Here is a 6,572-nt window from a genome sequence, read left to right on the forward strand (position 1 = left end):
TTTTTTTTATTTAAAACCCTATATTTTGATCCTATTAATTGACCTTTTCCTTCGAATTAAAAAAAAGATGGAAAGAATAAAAGGAGGGTGGGTCCATATTTGACTATAGTATTTCACCATAATGGTCACACGTTGTGGTAAATACATCTCTGTTCCTTCCATTATAATTTAATCCTGCCTCAACTGTCTAATATAAAGGTAATTCAGAGATTCATTCAGAGTATGACGGTGCAGTTACCTCCTCCTCCCATTTTGTAAGTGAGAATGAATTCAACAAATCTCTTTCCTACTGTGTATGTGATTGTCATGAAAGGAACATAAGATCCTCATCTGCTTGTTGAAAGTACAAGAGAACACACTTGGTCACATTCTGCTCCTGGATGCTGATGAGCGTCTCTTATTAACTTCAGTGGGACCAAGGGCCCCAGTGCAGCAAAACTCTTAAGTGCATGCTTTAGGCCATCCCTATTCAGCAAAGCATTTAAGCATGTGCTTAACTTCGGCACATGCTTGAAGTCCAATTAAAATCAAGGGAACTTCAGCATGTGTTTAAAGTTAAATGTGCTCAAAAACTTTGCTGAATAGGGATGGTTTGCTGAATCAAGGGTTAGGTACTTGCATCAGAGGTTGAATGTGACCCATTGTTAACAAAGTAAGTTAACCAAGAAGTTACCATTATAAAGTTTTGACTGAATACAACAGTATGCAAACATTGTTCCTATATTAAAGTCAGCAACAAAAGTCAAACTGATATTTGCTTTCTTTCAGTGCAGACCACCTTTTCCTTTATTAATTGTTTTAAACAGGAGGAAAAGCAACATTTTCTATGACTTCGTAGTTTTGTTTTTTGATAGTAACAAGAAATGTAACTTTGAAGGAAGAGGATCATTGCACTAGCAGGTTCTTTTGATGTCCAACCACAAGGCAAGCCACCCCAGAACTCTGAAGTCCAGTAGTAATATTTTGGGTTGTTTGTGTTTGTTTGTGAAAAACAGCAAACTGGGGGAAAACAGTCTTAAACAGTTGATCTTGTCATTCTTGTTGTGCGTCTGCTGCCACTAGTACAGTAGCACGTGCAGTTGACTGTAAGCGAGTCATCTCACCACAATATTACTCCTTTAAAGCACATTCCTCCTATTAAACTGAGCTGTCCTTTGCCAATACCCAAAACTGACTAACAGTAAACAAATGCATCTGGGCTTATATTGTAATTTAGCAGAAACTCAGACAGCTGCAAAGATCTCCTCTTAGTAAGTGGTTGGGACCCAGTTCAATAACATATCAGTTAAGCGATCATTTGCAATTTCCCACAACATTTTTGACATAGGTGTAGGGCCACATTTGATGCAAGGAATTGAAAGGCAAAAATATCTAAAGTCTGAGTTTTGGATGCAGTCAGCATGCAGCTTGGGTTTGGATGAGAACATACATACAAACAAAAAATACTGATGTGCAGACCACCCCCGACACACAGACATACTCTGAAAGAAGAAATTAAGTTTTTAACTGGAATTTGCCTGGGTGGCCTCTTTCACTGAGATGCAATTGAGCCACCGGCCAGTGACCACAAGATCAAGTCTCATACAGCAGGAGTTCTGCCTGCACACAAATCCTCACTCCCAACATTATTTCTCCATTTCCTTTCTAGAGCTAAACATCAATTTCCTTAAAAAAATATTAAAACTAAATAGTGTTGCTCAGCCCGTGTGCTGGGTTGCGGGGCTAATGCACCGGGAGACACCAGGATGACAACGAAAATGAGGAGGAAGAAGATAATGGCTGACACTCCAAGGAGACGTGAATGATGCCAGTCAGAGGGCTAAACGCTTTGCACTGTCTTTCAGTCTGCTATTGTATTTCACTGTTTGTGGGATTGTTTATCTATAGTTCACCAAAGAAAGTCAGTACATGAAGCAAAAAGAGAATTGTGGCTTGTATATAATAGCGCGAGGGATGGCTCAGTGGTTTGAGCATTGGCCTGCTAAACCCAGGGTTATGAGGTCAATCCTTGAGGGGGCGATTTGGGACAAAAATCTACCTGGGGATTGGTCCTGCTTTGAGCAGGGGGTTGGACTAGATGACCTCCTGAGGTCCCTTCCAACCCTGATAGTCTATGTACATCATAAGTATTTTTAAAAGCATTGCTAAATTGTCAAACAAAACAAAACAATCCCCATAGCGTCATCACTGCTCACTGCAATTCAGAAGTTCGTGGTACAGTGAACAACACAGATACATTATACAGCTTCTTTTGGGACTTTCCATTTTTGGGAATAAGATACATAGGGTCAGATCCACAGGTAGTGTAAATTGGCATAGTTCCATGTACTTCAATGGTGCTATGCCAATTTACAATAGCTGAAAATCTAGCCCACAGTCACTATACCCACAATACTTTGATGTACATCATTACAAGTCCACTCAGTCCAACTTCTTGTTCAGCCAATCACTAAGACAAACAAGTTTGTTTACATTTACGGGACATAATGCTGCCCTCTTCTTAGTTACAATGTCACCTGAAAGTGAGAACAGGTATTCTCATGGCATTTTTGTAGCCAGCATTGCAAGGTATTTATGTGCCAGATATGCTTAACATTTGTATGCCCCTTCATATTTTGGCCTCCATTCCAGAGGTCATGCTTCCATGCTGACGATGCTCATTAAAAATATAATGTGTTAATTAAATTTGTGATTGAACTCTTTAGGGGAGAATTGTAAGTCCCCTGCTCTGTTTTACCCACATTCTGCCATATATTTCATGTTATAGCAGTCTCAGATGATGACCCAGCACATAGTGTTCATTTTAGAACACTTTCACTGCAGATTTGACAAAACGCAAAGAAGGTACCAATGTGAGATTTCTAAAGATAGCTACAGCACTTGACCCAAGGTTTAAGAATCTGAAGTGCCTTCCAAAATCTGAGAGGGATGAGGTGTGGAGCATGCTTTCAGAAGTCTTAAAAGAGCAAAACTCTGATGCAGAAACTACAGAACCCGAACCACCAAAAAAGAAAATCAACCTTCTGCTGGTGGCATCTGACTCAGATTATGAAAATGAACATGCATCAGTCCGCACTGCTTTAGATCATTATCAAGCAGAACCCATCATCAGCATGGACACATGTCCTCTAGAATGGTGGTTGAAGCATGAAGGGACATATGACTCTTTAGTGCATCTGGCACATAAATATCTTAAGACACTGGCTACAACAGTGCCGTGCGAAAGCCTGTTCTCACTTTCAGGTGACACTGTAAACAAGAAGCAGGCAGCATTATCTCCTGCATACTTATTTGTCTTAGCGATTGGCTGAACAAGAAGTAGGACTGAGTGGACTTGTAGGCTCTAAAGTTTTATATTGTTTTGTTTTTGAATGCAGTTATCTTTTGTACATAATTCTACATTTTTAAGTTCAACTTTCATGATAAAGAGATTGCACTGCAGTACTTGTATTAGGTGAATTTAAAAATACTACTTCTTTTATTTTTTATAGTGCAAATATTTGTAATCAAAAATAAATATAAAGTGAGCACTGTACACTTTGTATTCTGTGCTGTAATTGAAATGAATATATTTTAAAATGTAGAAAACATTCACAAATATTTAAATAAATGGTATTCTATTATTGTTTAACAGCACAATTTATCACATGATTAATAGTTATTAATTTTTTAATTGCACTATTAATAGCGATTATTTTTTTTAATTGCTTGACAGCCCTAAATAAAACATTAATATACTATCTTATACATTACTTATTGCTTTTCTCTTACAAGGACAGTCCATATTTTACTATACCCCCACCATGGGAGGAGACATCACTTTTTTCCAATCTATCTTTTTAAACCATCAATCTTTCCCCAGCCCTTAAATCTGGGTAATGGGGCAGATCCTCATCTGATATAATTTGTCATAGGTGTATTGAATTCACTGGAGCTATAACAATTACACCAGTTGATGCTCTTTACATTTCCATGTCTGTCTCCCCACACAACCTCCACAGAGGATCAAAGCTCTCTTAAAATACATGCAAGGGGCTTGTTTCTCAACAGCAATACACACACCAAGAGTGGGGAGAACCTCTTTCTCAGTTCTTGCTCCTTCGTCCTGCAGAGATAGTCTGGTTAAAGATGATCACTCTTATGTCAGAACAAAAGAAGTACATGTTCACTACAGGATTTGTAATGTTTCTTTTTTGGGCCAAAGTAACCTGTGCTGTATATCAGAACATATGGCAGGGGAGGAGGCAGAAGAGGGTCCTATTGTGTTTTTATGCTTGAATCTCGCAAAACAGCTGAACCAATTGGGTTCCAACTTTAAAAAAAAAAAACTATAAATGCCAGGCTGAGACCAAGCATAGGAAATTTCATTCCAAAACAAATTAGAGGAAGTTCTGAGCAATCAAAAAGGGGAAAGGGTGCTCTTTCCCAACAGATATTTGAGTTTCCAAATGAGAGTGCATTTCTGCAGCTAAACACATGTAATGTATGGTCTGCAATTGCAGTTAACATTTAAAAGCAACCATGTGTAGTTGCCATCTCATTTTGAGTTTGATTTGAGATTAATGTGACTGAATTATACTCCCTTCTTTACATGTACATAATATGCACTGCATACTAAATTTACACACTACATACTACAATTATTCACTATCCACTTATGCATAGGCACACTACCAACATTGTGCTCACATTCTGCATAAACAGAACTTACACTATGCTCAGACATTACATATATCGACTACATCGTCGGCGATCCCTCAAGGTCGAGGATGATCTCTTTCACAGGTGTTTATTTTTTATGGGTTCTTTGGTGACTGAGGAGTCTGATCATTGAGCCACAGGCTCATTGGCAGATGTTGCAGGTGGCGTTGGAAGTCAGGGTTGGGCAGCGTTTGCTGCGTGACAGTTGTCTGTCTTTTCTTTTCTGGTGTTTTTCTGTGACCAGGGCAAGGGGGTTTTCCTCAAAAATGGATGTTCCCTCTCTGACTAGTCTTTGCCATTTCTCCCTGTCCTGGACTGCTGTCCCAGTGTGTGGTGTCAATGCCACATCTCTTGATGTTTATCTTGAGGGTGTCTTTAAACTGTTTCTTTTGACCTCCCCGTTTCCTTTTTCCTTTGGTGAATTGGGCGTACAGCAGTTGTTTTGGTAAGCATACATCAGGCATGCACACACAGTGCCCGCTCCACCTCAGCTGGTGCTGGATAATCAGGGCCTCAACACTGAAGATGTTGGCCTCTGTGAGGGCACTGGCATTAGTGCGGCAATCCTCCCACTTTATCTTGAGGATCTTCCGAAGAAAGTGTTGGTGCTGACGTTCCAGGGTTTTCAGGTGTTTTCTATAGGTCAGCCAAGTCTCACAGCCATGTCCTTTACACACTACATATACACTCATACACTACTCGCACACACACTGCATACTTATATATACACGCATCACACACACATTGCATATTATATATACACAACTTACACTACTATTCATATGCACTACCCACTACATACACTAAACTCATACACTCCAAACTTACCATACACTACATGTACTATACTACACTCAAACTCAGCATTATTACTGGCACACACTACACATCGGGCATATGTACATATGCACTAAAGTCACACATATCCTGCCACCTAGCCAACCCACTCCCTCACACTACACTATAGCAAACTCACTCCGAATTTAAACTGCATGGTTAACCTGGAGACACATGTGTTACTGATCTGACTTGCTATCAAGCTTGGGGTTGGGGGGATGTGTGGGCACTTGTCTGGAGAAGATTGATAACCTGGGTCTCCTGGTAACAACAACAAGGCTGTACAGATAGATCTGATTAGCTCATACGTCTCATCCCACCCACTCCATTGCGTGGAAGGGCTGCTGCTGCTCTCACGTCAGTGCCAGAGGACATGAATGGGATTCCAGACAGCTGGAGTAATGCTGGCAAGGGACAGGTTCTGTCAGTGTGCCCTGCACCGAGATCCCCTATACACTAGGAGAGTACTGAAAAATCAACCACCGCCACCCAGGAGAATTACACAGCTTCCCAGCCATTAACGTACATCTCCTCAGAAGCGCCCGGGGAATAGAGAAGACCGGAACGAGAGATTTTTAGGCAGCAGAGAAAAGAAAGAACTGGCAGCAGTTTTCTTTCCCTGTGAACGAATAGCGATTGATGAGGAATTTGGTGACATCATAATTCTCTCCAACACTCAAGCAAGAATTGCACAAAAAGTACAACTGGGGAGAGCTGGTTTGCAGGGGTGGGGGTGAGTTTCAAGAAGCAACTTCATTATTTCCTATAAAAGGAAAAATGCACTTTCCCCTTAGGAATGATTAACTTGAAAACCATTTCCTCTCCGGCCATGGCGATAAGAATTCGCAGAGCGCCGCCAAGTGGACAGCTTGGATTGGGACGCGAAGGCTTTTTGAAAGTATGCCCATGATCAGAGAAATGCGTCGAGTTAGAGCCGCATTAAAGGTCCGTGTATATTTCACACCTCCGAGCCCCGCTGTGCAAACAGCCTGGCCGAGACATCCCAGGGTTTCAGCCAGTGTACATGAGCACGA

The sequence above is a fragment of the Emys orbicularis genome, chromosome 4, assembly GCF_028017835.1.
Source record: "Emys orbicularis isolate rEmyOrb1 chromosome 4, rEmyOrb1.hap1, whole genome shotgun sequence".
In the NCBI taxonomy this organism is placed as follows: Eukaryota; Metazoa; Chordata; order Testudines; family Emydidae; genus Emys; species Emys orbicularis.